Source organism: Rhinichthys klamathensis, unplaced genomic scaffold (assembly GCF_029890125.1).
Source record: "Rhinichthys klamathensis goyatoka isolate OS25496 unplaced genomic scaffold, OSU_Roscu_1.1 h1tg000298l_1, whole genome shotgun sequence".
Lineage (NCBI taxonomy): Eukaryota > Metazoa > Chordata > Actinopteri > Cypriniformes > Leuciscidae > Rhinichthys > Rhinichthys klamathensis.
The window spans coordinates 1245306-1264418 of record NW_026606817.1 but is presented as its reverse complement, the minus strand read 5'-3'; positions in this window follow the sequence as shown (position 1 = coordinate 1264418).

The following is a 19113-nucleotide window of genomic DNA, read 5'->3' as shown; positions in this document are numbered from 1 at the left end:
TCGATGTGTACATGTGAAAAACATTGCATTAACCATCATGGTAGGTGTTTGTTTATTTTATTGGTTTAAGGCAGTTAAGTCGATTTGAGTGGTTGTACGAGGGAGACGGGAGTGAGATTGGGGAAGTGAAAAAAAAGAGAGGGAGAGATGTCAGAAGAGGAGACGAGTTTATGGTGACAGAGTGATTTGATTGACGATTTATAAGTTTAAACAACCTTTAACTGTAATGTAGATCCAAGATGAATCGCTTGTGTGTGTGTCATGGTGCAATAGATCACAGGAAGCAAATGCGAGTGAAAATACTTTAATTAACTCAGTCCAAAGCAGTAGCCAGAAGACACGGTGACGCAGGGACTTAGATGGTCAACCCGATGAGTGAAGACAAACGGTGCGAAGAATCCCAGGTGAACGAAGAACACACTCCAAGCACGATAAACACTCCACGGAACACGAGACGATCAGGAACAGGATAACCAGACAGGGACACACCAAACAACGATCTGACAAGGATGCGAGAACAGCAGTGAGTATAAATAGTGTGGTGAGGATCAACTGCAGCTGGTGATGTGATGATGAACAGCTGGAGCGGATCAGGTAATGCCATACAGACACGCCCCTCACACACGTGCGTTCATACAACAACATAAACACGAGACAAGAAGGGACAGAGAAAACGTCTACCGTGACAGTACCCCTCCTCCTAAGAACGCCTCCTGGCGTTCTCAGACTCCCTTACCTGTCGATTGTAATCATTGATAAGAGAGTGATCCAGAATGTCTCTAGCAGGAACCCAACTTCTCTCCTCCGGACCGTAACCTTCCCAGTCCACCAAGTACTGGAATCCGCGTCCCCTCCGTCTAGAGTCCAGAATGCGATTGACCGAATAGGATGGTTCCCCATCTACGAGTCGCGGCGGTGGGGGAACCGGGACTGGCGGATTAATGCGAGCATAAAACACGGGCTTGACTTTGGATACATGGAACACGGGATGAATTCTCTTGTACGCAAGAGGAAGTTTGAGGCGGACTGCCACCGGACTAACAATCTTGGTAACAGCAAACGGGCCAATAAATTTGGGAGCAAGTTTATTCGAGACGGATCGGAGAGGAATGTTCTTGGTAGAAAGCCACACTTTGGAACCGACGACGTATACGGGAGGCCTCCGCCGGTGGCGATCGGCCTTGGCCTTGGTGCGAGCTCCCACTTGGAGTAGAGTCTCACGGGCTCTAGTCCAAGTGCGCTGACACCTCTGGATGAAGGCGTGAGCGGAGGGGACCGCGACTTCGGATTCCAGATTAGGAAAAATTGGTGGCTGGTAACCTACACTACACTCAAACGGAGATAGGCCCGTAGATGACACTGGTAACGTATTGTGGGCGTACTCCACCATTGACAGTTGCTGACTCCAAGAGGAAGGGTTCTTCGAAACCATACATCGCAACGTTCTTTCCAAATCTTGGTTGGCTCTCTCAGTTTGACCATTGCTCTGGGGGTGAAACCCAGAGGACAAACTAACAGTCGCCCCCAGTAATTTACAAAATTCTCGCCGAAATTTGGACACAAATTGGGGACCCCTGTCGGAAACCACGTCTATCGGGAGGCCATGTAACCGAAAGACGTGATCTACGATAGTTACCGCTGTCTCCTTAGCTGAAGGTAATTTGGGTAAGGGGATGAAATGTGCTGCCTTCGAGAATCGGTCCACCACAGTTAAAATCACTGTGTTACCCTGAGAGGGTGGGAGGGCGGTAATGAAATCTAGAGCGATATGGGACCAGGGTCTCGAAGGCACCGGCAGCGGCTGAAGTAACCCATCTGGCGGTCGATTGGAAGACTTACCAATGGCACAAACTGAGCAAGCCAAAACAAAATCGTGAATGTCGCGAGCCATACGTGGCCACCAAAACCGTTGCTTGACTGAAAAACCAGTGCGATTAACTCCTGGATGACAAGCTACGTTGGAACTGTGACCCCACTGGATAACGTCCGACCGTAATCCCTCCGGCACAAACAAACGATTCGGTGGACAACCGGGCGGAGGCGTTACCCCTTCTAAGGCCCTCTTGACCTTCGCTTCGATCTCCCATGTGAGTGTTGAAACAAATATGGTCTCGGGTAAAATACACTCGGGAGTAGACGGGCGTTCGGAAAAATCAAATATGCGAGATAAAGAGTCCGGCTTGATGTTCTTAGAACCCGGACGGTAAGATAGAGTAAAATCAAATCGACCGAAAAAAAGTGCCCACCGAGCCTGCCTGGAGTTCAATCTTTTGGCAGTTCTGATGTATTCTAGATTCTTATGATCAGTCCAGACGATAAAAGGTACCCCCGACCCTTCTAACCAGTGGCGCCATTCTTCCAACGCCAACTTGACTGCCAACAACTCTCTGTTACCAATGTCATAATTGCGTTCGGCTGGGGATAATCGATGTGAAAAAAATGCGCAAGGATGCATCTTGTCGTCCACAGGTGAACGCTGGGATAACACTGCTCCTACTCCCACCTCTGACGCGTCGACCTCCACCACAAACTGACGTGATGAATCAGGGGTTATAAGAATAGGAGCTGAAACGAAGCGGCTCTTCAGTTTAACGAACACAGCCTCGGCTGATTCGGACCACCTGAACGCAGTTCGGGGGGAGGTCAAGGCAGTCAGAGGCGCGACTAGCTGGCTGAAATTGCGAATGAAACGCCGGTAAAAATTGGCAAACCCCAGAAACCTCAACAGGGCCTTGCGAGAATCTGGACTTGGCCAATCCACCACAGCCTTGATCTTCTCAGGGTCCATCCGCATTCCCTCGGACGACACGATGTAGCCTAAAAAAGGAACAGACTGTGCATGAAAATCGCATTTCTCCGCCTTGACAAAAAGCCCATTCTCTAGCAACCTCTGAAGCACTCGTCGGACGTGCTGCACATGCTCCTGGAGAGACGAAGAAAAAATCAATATGTCATCCAGGTAGACATATATGAACTGATCGATCATGTCTCGCAGCACGTCATTGACCAGTGCCTGGAAAACTGCTGGGGAGTTGGACAGCCCGAACGGCATAACCAAATATTCAAAATGCCCCCTAGGGGTGTTAAAAGCAGTTTTCCATTCATCTCCCTCCCTAATGCGAACCAAATGATAAGCGTTACGTAAGTCCAATTTTGTGAAGATAGATGCTCCCTGCAACCTCTCGAAGGCTGAAGACATTAACGGCAAAGGATAAGTATTCTTTACCGTGATGTTATTCAACCCTCGGTAGTCAATGCAAGGTCGCAAAGATCCATCCTTCTTCCCCACAAAAAAGAACCCCGCCCCCGCTGGAGAAGAGGAAGGGCGAATGAATTTGGCTACTAGAGAATCAGAAATATATTTCTCCATAGCCTCTCTTTCAGGAATCGAAAGTGAATATAACTTGCCTTTAGGCGGAGACTTACCTGGCAGTAAATCTATAGCACAGTCATAGGGACGATGCGGAGGGAGAGAAGCAGCACGAGACTTACTGAACACTTCCTTCAGATCCAGATACTCCGCGGGCACGTTAGACAAATCCCGTTTCCTCCTGCAACACAGAAACAGGTACAGACGAACAAGCGGACACAAGACAAGACTTATGACATTCCTTATTCCACTCCAGCACAGCTTTATGAATCCAGTCCACACGGGGGTTGTGTTTGATCAGCCAAGGATGTCCGAGAACAACGGGTGCCAAAGGTGAGTCCAAAATAAAAAAAGAAATAGTCTCGGTGTGATTGCCAGAAGTAATGAGTGTGATGTCTTCAGTGGTGTGCGAAATGGTGGGAAGTTCTTGACCAGTTAATGCATGAACAGAAATCCTGTGAGTGAGGGGTCGAAGGGGAATCTGGAATGTGCGTGCGAAATTAGAATCCATAAAATTACCTTCCGCCCCGGAATCCAACAGTGCAGAACAATCATGCTGGTTGGTTGACCATCTCAGTCTTACCGAGAGGAGGGTGGAGGTAGATGTAGCTGATGAGGTCTTCCTGGCGGAGATCCCACCCGATAGTAGCCTCATGTTTACTATCGGGCTTGGCCTTTTACCGGGCAGTTGTACGCAAAGTGACCAGCCCCTCCACAGTAAAGGCAAAGGCCCTGGGACCTCCGCCTCTCCCTCTCCTCTCGGGAAAGCCGAGCTCGACCCACCTGCATGGGCTCGTGATCGTCGACGGGGCTGACCACTCCCCTGCCGCTGGATCGCCGGCCGTCGAAATCTCCGAGAGGACGGGTGGAAGTTGTTCTGGAACATGTAGGAACATGTCCCACTGCGCCTCCTCGTTCCAGCCACACTCCGCCGCCAGGGTCCTGAACTCGATCGAGTAATCTGATACTGAACGTTCTCCTTGACGGAGTTCAGCCAATGTCCTGGCCGCTTCTCTTCCTGATACCGCTCGATCAAACACCTTCCTCATCTCCTCCGCGAGGGACTGGAACGAGGAACAGCATGGGTTCTGGTTCTCCCACACCGCCGTTCCCCAGAGTGCCGCTCTCCCAGTCAGCAGTGCCAGTACGAATGCCACTTTCGTTTGTTCATTGAAAAAAGTGCGTGGCTGTAAGGCAAAGTGCATGGAACAACGGGTTAAGAATGCTCTGCAATGTGAAGGCTCACCCGAATAGGCTTCTGGAACCGGTAACCGAGGCTCCGACTGGGAGGGGCTTCCAGGTGGTGCGGAAGGAACGGCAGGTGTGGGGGGCGCAACGGGGACACGTAGGCGCTGGATCTGCTGGGTGAGCTCAGACACCTGCGTCACCAAGGCTTGAACTGCGCGACTCGTGTCGCCGATCTCCTTCTCTTGGGAATTCATTCTTTGAATGCTGTGATGTACAAACTCTTCAATGGACGGTGACGCACTCGCTGCTCCCATTTCATGGTCAGATCGTTCTGTCATGGTGCAATAGATCACAGGAAGCAAATGCGAGTGAAAATACTTTAATTAACTCAGTCCAAAGCAGTAGCCAGAAGACACGGTGACGCAGGGACTTAGATGGTCAACCCGATGAGTGGAGACAAACGGTGCGAAGAATCCCAGGTGAACGAAGAACACACTCCAAGCACGATAAACACTCCACGGAACACGAGACGATCAGGAACAGGATAACCAGACAGGGACACACCAAACAACGATCTGACAAGGATGAGAGAACAGCAGTGAGTATAAATAGTGTGGTGATGATCAACTGCAGCTGGTGATGTGATGATGAACAGCTGGAGCGGATCAGGTAATGCCATACAGACACGCCCCTCACACACGTGCGTTCATACAACAAAATAAACACGAGACAAGAAGGGACAGAGAAAACGTCTACCGTGACAGTGTGCTTCTTTGAGTTTGTAGCCAGTGTTTTAGTTTTGTTTCGTGTGACTAACCTGTCGTGTGGGAGCGAATCCGAGTGTTTTCGGATAGTTATCACTGCGCATATCAGCGCATTTGAACGTTTATCCTAACCCCACAGTTACCAGACCAAAGACTGTTTATCGCTGTGGTTTCCCTTCACGAGGCACAACTGAGGACCAGATAGCGCCCCAAGTACCCGAGTTATTTGGGGTTCCTCTGGCTCCGCGGGACATGCATTGCCTTCGGCCAGCGAGCGAGTGCGAGGACGAGGAGCTGTGCGAGGACGAGGAGCTGTGCGAGGACGAGGAGCTGTGCGAGGAAGAGGAGCTGTGCGAGGACGAGGAGCTGTGCGAGGAAGAGGAGCTGTGCGAGGACGAGGAGCTGTGCGAGGAAGAGGAGCTGTGCGAGGACGAGGAGCTGTGCGAGGACGAGGAGCTGTGCGAGGACGAGGAGCTGTGCGAGGACGAGGAGCTGTGCGAGGAAGAGGAGCTGTGCGAGGAAGAGGAGCTGTGCGAGGACGAGGAGCTGTGCGAGGACGAGGAGCTGTGCGAGGAAGAGGAGCTGTGCGAGGACGAGGAGCTGTGAGAGGACGAGGAGCTGTGCGAGGACGAGGAGCTGTGCGAGGAAGAGGAGCTGTGCGAGGACGAGGAGCTGTGCGAGGAAGAGGAGCTGTGCGAGGACGAGGAGCTGTGCGAGGAAGAGGAGCTGTGCGAGGAAGAGGAGCTGTGCGAGGACGAGGAGCTGTGCGAGGACGAGGAGCTGTGCGAGGACGAGGAGCTGTGCGAGGAAGAGGACGAGGAGCTGTGCGAGGAAGAGGAGCTGTGCGAGGAAGAGGAGCTGTGCGAGGAAGAGGAGCTGTGCGAGGACGAGGAGCTGTGCGAGGACGAGGAGCTGTGCGAGGAAGAGAAGCTGTGCGAGGCCTGCTGCTGGAGTCGCGGATTGCCGCATTGTCTCACGTGGAATTGGAGGTATTTGTTTGTTTTATTTGTGCTCAGGAGAGTGAAGGCGCCATTTGTCAGTTTCCCGGCCACCACGAACACAAGCCACAATTCAGGCCTGCAACGGGGTGGGTTGAGTGAATGACTGGTGTGTGTGTGTGTGTGTGTGTGTGTGGGCCCACAACTGTTTATTCAGGGTATTTTGTGTTAAACATTGCACTAACAAGGTGAAGTATTCAGAGTATATCTGGCTATAAGTAGTAAGTTATTTTGTGTTTTATTTCATTGGGTACACGGTCTATTATATATTGTTTTATTTGGTCGTTAATCCAATTTCAGTTTGTTGGCCATCTGAGTTATTGCCCTTCTGGGACTGAATTGTGATCCAGTTAATGTGAGGGTAATTGTGTGAACATTTCACATATTTAAATTCATTTTCTTGAGCCATTTAATATTTGACAATTCTATTCCAATTAAATCTTTTATTTGTTCTGTACTTTTCCTTGTGTGTTATTCCTTTAAAATTTAAAACTGCAGAAAACAGTTATTTCAAATTGTAATACGATTCCTGATCGCTGATTCTGGTCTGATCGCTGATCGATTGCTCCTGTCTGCCTCGCTGCCTGCTCGGTGTTTGTTTGCTTCGAGGCTGTAAGCTCCGCCTGAGCCTCGTATTTCTTTATGTTTTGAGCCATCATTTACTATTTAGTTGTTTATACTACTAAATACAGCTTACCCAACATCTCAGATTAACCTTACATCTCTAGCTTCCGTTATTGTTAACACAGCACGCTAGTAACTCGCTAACGTTAGCCTGCTAACGCGCCACCCGTGCGCTCATTTATATATTTATTTTCTCTCGCGCGCCCGCGCCTTTTGAGTTCATAAAGTCCAGGTAAGTAAGAAATCAGTCAACAAACACGGTGAGTAATGTCTTCTTGTCCTGTTATTGTCACCTGTGTCACATGTCATATGTTTAGTATAGCCTTCTCCGATGGCAATATAGGATTTATATGTGATAAATGCAAGGAGACAGTCAGGCTGACGGAGAAGATTTCAGAACTAGAGACACGCATCCAAACTTTAATTGAGGATGGTAAGAATGTTAGATCTTTAGATAGTGTTTTGGATGCGCCTAGCATAGTGAACTCTTTACATGATTCAGTTCCGGCTGAAGTAGAGCCCGTGCAGCAGGGCAGATGGGTTACTGTGAGAGATCACCGCTCTAGTCGCGGATCAAAGAACCACTCTTCCGTTCCGATTCCCATAACAAATCGATTTGCCCCACTCAGTGAAACACCCACTGAGAATTCTGTTGATTGTGCCCTGGTAATTGGTGATTCGATCACACAGAAGGTGAAAATAGAGACATCAGCCACCATAGTCACATGTTTGCCGGGAGCCAGAGCGCCTGACATCAAAGCAAATTTAAAAGTGCTGGCTAATGCTAATCGTAAATTCTCTAAGATCATTATTCATGTCGGCACTAATGTGTTCGACTCCGCCAGTCGGAGATCACCAAAATTAATATTAAAGGGGTGTGTGAACTCGCAAGTACGATGTCAGGCACTGTAATTTGCTCTGGCCCCCTTCCTGTACGCAGGAGTGATGAGATAGTTAGTAGATTGGCCTCACTGAATGGTTGGCTGTCGAAGTGGTGTCCGCAGAATAATATAAAATTCATAGACAATTGGAAAAGTTTTTGGGGCAAGCCTGATCTGTTGAAAAGAGATGGTATCCATCCCTCCTGGGCTGGTGCTGCTCTTCTCTCTAGTAATTTGGCTCATAGTCTTAGAGATAAAACATGACAATCTGGGGCTCAGGTCAGGAAGCAGACAGACTGGCTAAACCGACCGTCTGCTAGCGGCCTCACGTCACCAAGGTCAGATAAATCCCATCACATAGAGCCTCTTTCACCTAGATATCATCATATAGAGACTGTGTCTGTTCCCCGAATTTGGAAATCCAAAAAACGTCAGGTTAAAAATGTAATTGATGTTCAACAAATAAAAAACAGATATAATACAGATGAGCAAATGATAAAGCTTGGGTTGCTGAATATTCGATCCCTTACTTCAAAATCTCTTATAGTTAATGATATGATTTCAGATCATAATCTTGATATGCTGTGTTTGACAGAAACCTGGCTAAAACCAAACGATTACATTATTTTAAATGAGTCAACCCCACAAGATTACAGTTATAAAAATGAACCTCGTCTGAAAGGCAAAGGGGGAGGTGTTGCTGTAATTTATAGTAATATTTTCAAAACCACTAAGAAATGTAGCTTTAAATATACTTCTTTTGAAGTATTGGTGCTTAATGTAAAAATATATAGTGTAAACGATAAATCACATTTGAGAATTCTGCTGGCTACTGTGTACAGGCCACCAGGGCACCATAAAGATTTTATCAAAGAATTTGCGGACTTTCTATCAGATTTAGTATTGGCTGCAGATAAAGTACTAATTGTTGGTGATTTTAATATACATGTAGATAATGAAAAAGATGCTTTGGGATTGGCATTTAAAGACATTGTAAACTCAATTGGAGTTAGACAACACGTGTCAGGACCTACTCATTGTCGTAATCATACTCTAGATCTAATATTATCACATGGAATAGATGTTGATGCTGTTGAAATTCTGCAGCAGAGCGATGACATCTCAGATCATTATCTAGTCTCATGTAAATTACATTTAGCCAAGGCTGCAAAGCCGACTCCGTGTTATAAATACGTTAGACCAGTGGTCTCAAACTCGCGGCCGGTGATATTTTGTGGCCCCCTACTTGACATTAAAGTTTAATGTTAGTGCGGCCCGTCGTTGCGTGTGCCGCGTTTTATTTTTATCCCTTATGGGCTACCATAGATAGTCTCGTGACAGCTTACGGTGGGTTTGTTGTCAATAGTTGTCAATGACAACCGCGAAGTACAAACATACTGCGCCTGGAAAAAATGAGCGCGTCGCTACAATTAATGAGCGCGCTTGCCGCGCGCCTACATTTGAAATAACGAACTTGAGCGCGCAAAATATGTGAGCGCGATATGTGAACGGCCCCTTGGCGAGCTAACAGCAATCAGGCCACGAGCTACTGGTAGCTCGCGAGCGACGTGTTGGAGAGAGACCCTGCTTTAAAACAATGTGAGAATAATCATTTTGAGCTTGTAATATGTGTCCAACAGGTTGATAAGACGGTTTGCTTTGTTTTGTGCAAAGTCAGTCATTTGCCTGAGACACTATACATGTGTAGAAAGAATTCAATAAGACGGGCAGACATGACTGCAAATATTTGTATTTCAAAAGCAATAATTGTTTTTCTAAGTATAATAAAAGGAAATGTGCCTTCCAAAAAAAAAAAAAACATTCAATATCATTAATGTGTTGTATAAAGAAAATAAAAAGGACATAAGCAAATATAAATATCACAAATATGTGTTATAGACAAAGAAAGTTTGTAAAAATGAACTTAAACTGTCAGAAGGACAGCTCATGAAGAACCAATCATGTACAGAAAGGAATGTTCAAATTCAGAGGAACAGTTCAGAAGAAACGTTAATAATAAAGATTGAGAAGATTGGATCAGTTGTGCTCCTTTTTTGGAATACTTGAATACTATTTTTTGTGGAATACTTGATGCGGCCCAGCCTGACCCAGACTCTACCTCCAGCGGCCCCCAGTTAAGTTGAGTTTGATACCCCTGCGTTAGACCTATAACTTCTGCCACTAAAGATTGCTTTATCAATAATCTTCCTAATCAGTTTCATCATCTTAGCATCCCAGATAGCTTAGAAGAACTCGATATTGCAACAGAAACGTTTAACTCTCTCTTTTCCAGCACTTTAGACGCAGTTGCTCCGTTGCGCTTAAAGAAGATTAAAGAAAATAGTCCAACGCCGTGGTACAGCGAGCACACTCAGGCCCTTAAGAGAGCAGCCAGAAAAATGGAGCGCAACTGGAAGAAAACTAAACTAAAGGTATTTCGGATTTCGTGGAAAGAGAGCTCAATTGCTTACAGAGAGGCTTTAAAAGCTGCTAGATCTGCTTATTTTTCAAACCTATTAGAAGAAAATAAACATAATCCTAGGTATTTATTTGAAACAGTGGCTAAACTAACGAAAAAGAAAGCTTCAAGCTCAGAAGTGTCAAAGCAGCACGGCAGTGATGACTTTATGAACTTCTTCACTTATAAGATTGATAATATCAGGGACAAAATTATAATTATGCAACCGTCTACCACAGTATCGCATCAGGAAGTGTATTGTAGTCTCCCTGAGGAAAAATTTGATTTATTTGTTGCTATAGGAGAGGAAGAATTCTGCAAACTCGTTAATTCATCTAAATCGACAACTTGTATGGTAGATCCTATACCGACTAAGCTACTGAAAGAGATGTTTCCAGAGGTCATATATCCTCTTCTTAATATCATTAATTCATCTTTGTCTCTAGGATACGTACCAAAAACCTTTAAACTGGCTATGATAAAACCACAACTTGATCCTACAGAATTAGTCAATTACAGGCCGATCTCGAATCTGCCTTTTCTGTCAAAGATATTAGAAAAAGCAGTATCTTCACAACTATGTTCCTTTCTAGAAAGAAATGATATCTGCGAGGATTTTCAGTCCGGATTTAGACCGTACCATAGCACTGAGACCGCTCTCATTAGAGTCACAAATGATTTGCTCTTATCATCCGATCGTGGTTGTATCTCTCTATTAGTGTTACTCGATCTTAGTGCTGCATTTGACACCATTGACCACAACATTCTTTTAAATAGACTAGAAAACTATGTTGGCATTAGTGGAATTGCATTAGCATGGTTTAAATCATACTTAACTGACCGTTATCAGTTTGTAGCAGTAAATGAAGAGATGTCTTATCGATCACAAGTTCAGTATGGCGTACGACAAGGCTCAGTACTAGGACCACTGCTGTTCACTCTGTACATGCTACCATTAGGAGATATCATTAGGAAACATGGAGTTAGCTTTCACTGTTATGCCGATGATACTCAGCTGTATATTTCTTCAAAACCCAACGAAACTTACCAATTCACAAAATTAACGGAATGCATAGCTGATATAAAAAATTGGATGACTAGTAATTTCCTACTACTAAATTCTGAAAAGACAGAGATTCTAATTATTGGACAAAAAACTTCCACACGTAATAACCCAGAATACTGTCTAACACTTAATGGCTGCTCTGTCAAGTCTTCGTCGTCGGTTAGGAACCTGGGTGTGCTATTTGATACCAACCTTTCTTTTGAAAGCCACGTGTCTAGTATCTGTAAAACTGCATTTTTCCATCTTAAAAATATATCTAAATTACGCCATATGCTCTCATTGGGAAATGCGGAACAATTAGTCCATGCGTTCATGAGCTCAAGGCTAGATTATTGTAATGCTCTACTGGGTGGTTGCCCTGCACGCTTAATAAACAAACTACAGCTAGTTCAAAACGCCGCAGCTCGAGTTCTTACCAGAACCAGGAAATATGACCATATTAGCCCGGTTCTGTCAACACTGCATTGGCTCCCTATTAAACATCGTATAAATTTTAAAATATTGTTGATTACCTACAAAGCACTAAATGGTTTAGCTCCGCAGTACTTGAGCGAGCTCTTAACGCATTATAGTCCTTCACGTCTATTGCGATCTCAAAATTCCAGCCAGTTGATAATACCTAGAATATCTAAATCGACTGCAGGCGGTAGATCCTTTTCCTATTTAGCACCAAAACTTTGGAACAGTTTTCCTACCATTGTCCGGGAAGCAGACACACTCTGTCAGTTCAAAGCTAGACTTTGTCAATGGCTAATATTAGTGTCTTTGTTTATCCCGAGGTTTTCCCGCAGCCTGCCGGATCCAGGCCGTGTCCAGATCTGACGAGGGAGCTTTGCCTGGACCCGATGACAATGCAGTGCTGAAGTATCCACTATCCTCTCCCTATGGAGGATCCCTTTCCCACTCTACAGATAAAGCGTTGTGAATTCCGGCTCGCGTACCCCGAAGTGATAAAATAAAACAAAATTCTGTATCAAAATTTAAATTTATAGGCAAGAAAAGTAGTTTGTTTAGGCTGGGTTGTATGAATTACAAACCTGCGCACATATTTTAAAAAGCACATAACTATAGAATTCTGAATGAGCATGTGAACGCCGTCTGCGTTAATCACAGGTTCGCGTTTAAAGTCTGATCATTTCGACGGAGGTGAATCAATCAAAGTTAACTTTAGCTGGAAGTAACATTATTCAAGAACCGCTATAACGCCAAAACAATCTGTTACCTTAAATTATATGTTTATCTCTGTAAAGCTGCTTTGAAACAATTCATTGTTAAAAGCGCTATATAAATGAAGATGACTTGACTTTAAAAGTGTTGGTTGACGTCATTAGTCAGGGGGTGAGAGATTTAATTTGAGTAAAATAGTACAAGGAAAGTAGAGCTTATCATTTTAATTTTAAAATACAAATTTAATACATTTAGTGTCACCTTACTTCAGTAGGCATATAGTTAGTGAATTTGGGGCGCTTTTTACTTCTCTATCTAGTTACAATAAGGACAGGTAGGGGGCGCTACATATATTTAACTTTTCCGGCCTCTTGTTGCTACCTGTCCCAACTTTTTTGGAATGTGTAGCTCTCATGAAATCCAAAATGAGCCAATATTTGGCATGACATTTCAAAATGTCTCACTTTCAACATTTGATATGTTATCTATATCCTATTGTGAATAAAATATAAGTTTATGAGATTTGTAAATGATTCCATTCCTTTTTTACTCACAATTTGTACAGTGTCCCAACTTTTTTGGAATCGGTTTGTATAATATACATGATGCATGTATATACATGATCAATTGTTGTTCTTGTGCAGAGGTGTAAAGTCCAGGGGTCAGAAAGTAAAAGTCCTGCCTTATGTTTATTCCACCCATGAACTCAGCCGCTGATTTACTTCACTCATTAGCTCTCTCTCCTGGCTGAAGAACTGTGATAATCAGCAAATCCAGGTGATAGCAACACAATACTGAGGAGGACTATTACTTTCTGAACCTGGACTTTACACCTCTGCTCTTGTGTGTGTGCGTGCGTGCGTGAGTGAGTGAGTGAGTGAGTGAGTGAGTGAGTGAGTGAGTGAGTGAGTGAGTGAGTGTGTGTGTGTGTGTGTGTGTGTGTGTGTGTGTGTGCGCGTGTGTGTGTGTGTGTGTTTCAGTAAACCCTACATTATGGGGACAAAATATCCTACCAAAAATGCCAATATCCGAAATCCTTGTCCTTGTTGGGAACATTCTTTGGTTTCCTTCGGTATTGAAGGGAATCAGAGCTCATATGATACAACATTGTATTTGTATGTAACAAAAGTGCAGCAGAAAATGACGGCTACTGATCGGCCTGCTTTTCATTCTATGGAAAAAGCAGTAGCTTTGACATTTTTATAATGCCTCTTTTCATATTTCAAAAGAAAAAAGGCTCGGTTTGGAGCTACATGAGGGGTAAACGGTGACACAATAGTGAAGTTTTGACTTTATTGTACTGAAGATAATAGATGATTGTACTGCATTGTAAAGAAACCCCTTTTTGGTCCCACTTTATATTAGGTGTCTTTAACAATGTACTTGCATCAAAAGAGTAATTGTTAGTTACAGTGTACTTATTGTGTTGATTTTGTATTGCAAAAGTGCTGCTGTTGAGCTGGATACAGGTAAGGTTAGAGACTGGGTTGCTGGCATGGGTAGGTTAAAGGTGTAATTACAGTGTAATTATAGATGTAAAACATACATTAATTACAACTCTGATTCTGAGATGTTCCGATACCCTTTTTCCCTTCCCGATACCGATTCCGATACCTGGACTCAGGGTATCGGCCGATACCGAGTACCGATCCGATCCCTGGGTCTGTACAGTATCTATACAGCTGCAATTCATACTAGCATTGTATGAATTGATAGAATTATTTTATGGTGTGCTTCAGACTTATCCCTTAATTAAACATGAACAAATACATAGAGTGAACTAGAGTATTTTTATTATCTGACATACATTTCACAGCAATATATTATTTATCTTTCTTAAGTGAAAAAGAACTTAAAATGCAGCCACACATCTAATACTGTAAACTGAAAAAAGGTATTTTAGATTTACAATATATAACTGTATAAAAAAAGTGCAACAAATAAATCTAGGAATCTAAAAAAAATTATATATGAATAATATAAGAAAATTATCTCTTTATAATTTAAGGTCCATAAACAGTTTTGTTAAACAAACGGCATTTCAGTTTTGACATCGGCTGGTCATCCAGAATAATAAACTTAATAACTTACATGTTGTGTCGGTTATATTTATGATCGCTCGTTGGCTGTGTTTTGAAAACATTTCTCTTCGTTTGAATGAAGCTTTCAGAGATTGTTGATTCTGGCGCGGCTCATCCTTCTCTGCCCTTGCTGTTGTGTAATCGTGTTCTGCGGGGTTACTCGGTGTTACTTGAAGTTGCTAATACTTGTTCCACCCCTCGAAATTGCAGTATGGCATATGAGACATGTCGCCGTTTTACTAGCTGGTTGTCCAGTCTGAAATACTGCTAAACAGCGGACATACTGCAGGGCGCGCGCGCGTTTTCTTCTTCGCTGCTCTAAACAGTGGTTGCTTGTGTGACAACAGCACGACTTCCTGTGTTGCCACAAGCAACCACTGTTTAGAGCAGCGAAGAAGAATAGGCTATGTGCACAAGCGTAATTTCGAACTTCCGCTATTGTCAGAAGTCGGCATGTCAGTTTCCGGTTTACAGCTGTTCATCCGCAACCGCTATAAACGAACAAGATGAGTGCTGCTCTTGTACGGAAAAAAGAGTTGTTAAACACATCTAAGTTTCTAAGAACTGTAGGTGGATCTATAATCTAACGCCCGTTTCACACATACCCCGTTTGCAGTGCGTGTTGCGGTGCAGGAGCAACGCGCGCTATAGTACTTTCACATATGATGCGTTTGCAGTGAATAACTGATCCGCGGCTGTACCACAAACACATACTTACTTTTTTTTTTTTTTTTTCGCGTCGCCCAAAATGTCTATTTTGTGCAGCCACTGCGCACGAAGGTTGGTGTTTTTCGGGAAGCGTTGGAAGCTCAAATGGCTGTTAGCGACCTGAAGCAGAGCAAAGTGGCACACAGCAGTGCTCCTAACGCACCATATTAACAGGTTAGGGCTTTCACTTTTCACACCGTTTCAGATGCGGCACGTATAACAGCAGTGCAGCGATCGTTTCTGCACCGAATCTATTTCTGCTGTGCTGCATTAAAGTGACACCGCATGTTTTGTGGTCAAAATGCACAAAGATTGACCTGAAAATGTAGTAATTTCACCATAAATGCGTTTCATTAAATAAAATGTAGTAATCTCACCCTAAATGCATTTAATATACCGGTACTACTATTTTTCACAGTCATCTGAAGACTGTGAAAACCGGGGTAAATCAAGGAAAACTACAATTAAGGCGACATAATGAACAACACTCGTCTCATTCGTGGAGGTGGAAAAACAAGTTCTTTGTGACATGCAAGATCTATTGTAGGCTATTACAATTTAAATGCAAAAGAAAAGGCATGTGAGTCGGCTGTTTTTGCCAATTTTAAGTTTTAATTTAAAATATTTGCCATTTTAATATAGTAAATTTGACCACTTGCTTGAGCAACTTAATATAAGTAATGCATGGAATAATAGCCCTAACTTGCGTTGTTTAAATTGTGTTTAAACGTGCATACATCCATTAAAGAGTGTGTACAAAGAGAATCGCAATGCTGACAACTTTTTTTGAAATAAAAGTTGCAGCACAACTTCTGGATTTTAAATAAAAATAGTAAGTATGTGTTTGTGGTACAGCCGCGGATCAGTTATTCACTGCAAACGCATCATATGTGAAAGTACTATAGCGCGCGTTGCTCCTGCACCGCAACACGCACTGCAAACGGGGTATGTGTGAAACGGGCGTTAGATGATAGATCCACCTACAGTTCTTAGAAACTTAGATGTGTTTAACAACTCTTTTTTTCGTACAACAGCAGCACTCATCTTGTTCGTTTATAGCGGTTGCGGATGAACAGCCGTAAACCGGAAACTGACATGCCGACTTCAGACAATAGCGGAAGTTCGAAATTACGCTTGTGCACATAGCCTATTGAGCTCCGATTTGCAGCGTTACGCAAAGCTAGCGTGCATAACTAGTAATTGTTTAAGAAAATGGTATCGGATCGGTACGCAGATAGAAGTACTCGCCGATACCGATGCCAGAATTTTTATTGGTATCGGCGGCATTTCCGATACTAGTATCGGAATCGGAACAACTCTACTCTGATTACATGCATATATGTTGGTAACGCTTTTGGTGTCATTGTTACATATGTTACATGTAGTTACTATAGTAATACAAATAATATAGTAAAACTATAAATGATGCATAATTACATGCAACTGTCACATGCCTGTCCTGTCTTGTGCTGCACATGGGTGTTTTGTTATTTTGGGCCATGTGCTCTTGTCGTTGTCTGATCCCTCCCCCTCGTTACCTGATTATTGTTTGAGTTCTTCCACCTGTCCCCTCTTGATTAGTTCCCTTCTTAAGTCTCCTCTTGTTTGCAGTCTTTGTCGGATCGTTGTCAAATGTGTCCTGTTCCCCGTGATACTCTGCACTTTCAGGTTCTGTTATTGTTTTATTTTTACTTCTTGTGTTTTCCCCCCTCGTGGGTTTTTGCTTTGTGTTTGTTTATTTTTTTGTAATAAAGTTCATTTCTCCTGCACTTGAGTCCTCACACCTTTGTGCCGTGCACGTCCCGTGACAGCAACTAACCCTGAACAAAACCAAACCCTATAGACATGTAGTTAATTAATATTACTCAAAACTTGTAAATGTGTTAATGTATAATTAGTGTAACTATGACACCTTAAAATAAAGTTTTTCCAATATTTTTAATTTAAGTACACTGTAAAAACATGTTGCATCAAATGTATTTAAATGTTAGTACAGAGTTCTACTATAAAATAAAAATCACCAAAGATGTAGTTTTGTGGAAGTTAGATTAAAATTCTCTACTATATTCCAATAATAAACAATAAACCACACTAAATATAATTTTTCATGTGATGAGTTAAGTATCGACAGATTCTGTAAATTATGAATGAACTGTCCTTGGACTTTAGATAAATAGAGACCTTGCTTTACAGAGCACAGAGAAATATAACTCACAGGTTATGCGAGACCGAATGTTCAGACATCACCACTAAACTGATCGATATTGCTTCTTGAATTATGACTGTAAAATTATAGGACTCTACACGACACATGGCTTGGTTCTCAGGTTCAACTTTATTTGGCTAGAATGCATGCAGATACTGTATTAACAACACAAAAGACAGCAAATGTCCACATTTCCAGAACTATGGAAAAATTTATTTCTTCCAAATATAAAACATCCACCGAAAAAAGACCCTGCTTATCATTTTCAAATAATCTGTAATACATAATAGTAAATTACTGAGTGGTGGTTCAATGAGTCCATAATTGTATTTATAGAAATACTGCCAGAAAATATTATTTAGGTTTTTTTTTCATAAATAGAGCTTTAAAGTTGTGGAAGTAAAAAAAATCCCACTCGTTTTCTCCAAAGAGAAATAGATTTTTAAAAAATATCATATGAAAAAAAAAGTCATAAATAAATGTAACCAAAGTTAAAATGCATTATAATATTTGCAGATTCCTTGTTACATCTGAAATTGGTTGATTTCCATGTGCTTTAATGCATTATACTTTCTAAAGGTGTAACAATGAATAGATAAGTATTATAATGTATTATAATTGTGGTTGAAATTATTCATGGGATCATACAATGCATTATAAGGTGCATAATTGACGCATTAAACATATTTTTATAATGCGTTATACACTCACCTAAAGGATTATTAGGAACACCTGTTCAATTTCTCATTAATGCAATTATCTAATCAACCAATCACATGGCAGTTGCTTCAATGCATTTAGGGGTGTGGTCCTGGTCAAGACAATCTCCTGAACTCCAAACTGAATGTCAGAATGGGAAAGAAAGTTGATTTAAGCAATTTTGAGCGTGGCATGGTTGTTGGTGCCAGACGGGCCGGTCTGAGTATTTCACAATCTGCTCAGTTACTGGGATTTTCACACACAACCATTTCTAGGGTTTACAAAGAATGGTGTGAAAAGGGAAAAACATCCAGTATGCGGCAGTCCTGTGGGCGAAAATGCCTTGTTGATGCTAGAGGTCAGAGGAGAATGGGCCGACTGATTCAAGCTGATAGAAGAGCAACTTTGACTGAAATAACCACTCGTTACAACCGAGGTATGCAGCAAAGCATTTGTGAAGCCACAACACGCACAACCTTGAGGCGGATGGGCTACAACAGCAGAAGACCCCACCGGGTACCACTCATCTCCACTACAAATAGGAAAAAGAGGCTACAATTTCCAAGAGCTCACCAAAATTGGACAGTTGAAGACTGGAAAAATGTTGCCTGGTCTGATGAGTCTCGATTTCTGTTGAGACATTCAGATGGTAGAGTCAGAATTTGGCGTAAACAGAATGAGAACATGGATCCATCATGCCTTGTTACCACTGTGCAGGCTGGTGGTGGTGGTGTAATGGTGTGGGGGATGTTTTCTTGGCACACTTTAGGCCCCTTAGTGCCAATTGGGCATCGTTTAAATGCCACGGCCTACCTGAGCATTGTTTCTGACCATGTCCATCCCTTTATGGCCACCATGTACCCATCCTCTGATGGCTACTTCCAGCAGGATAATGCACCATGT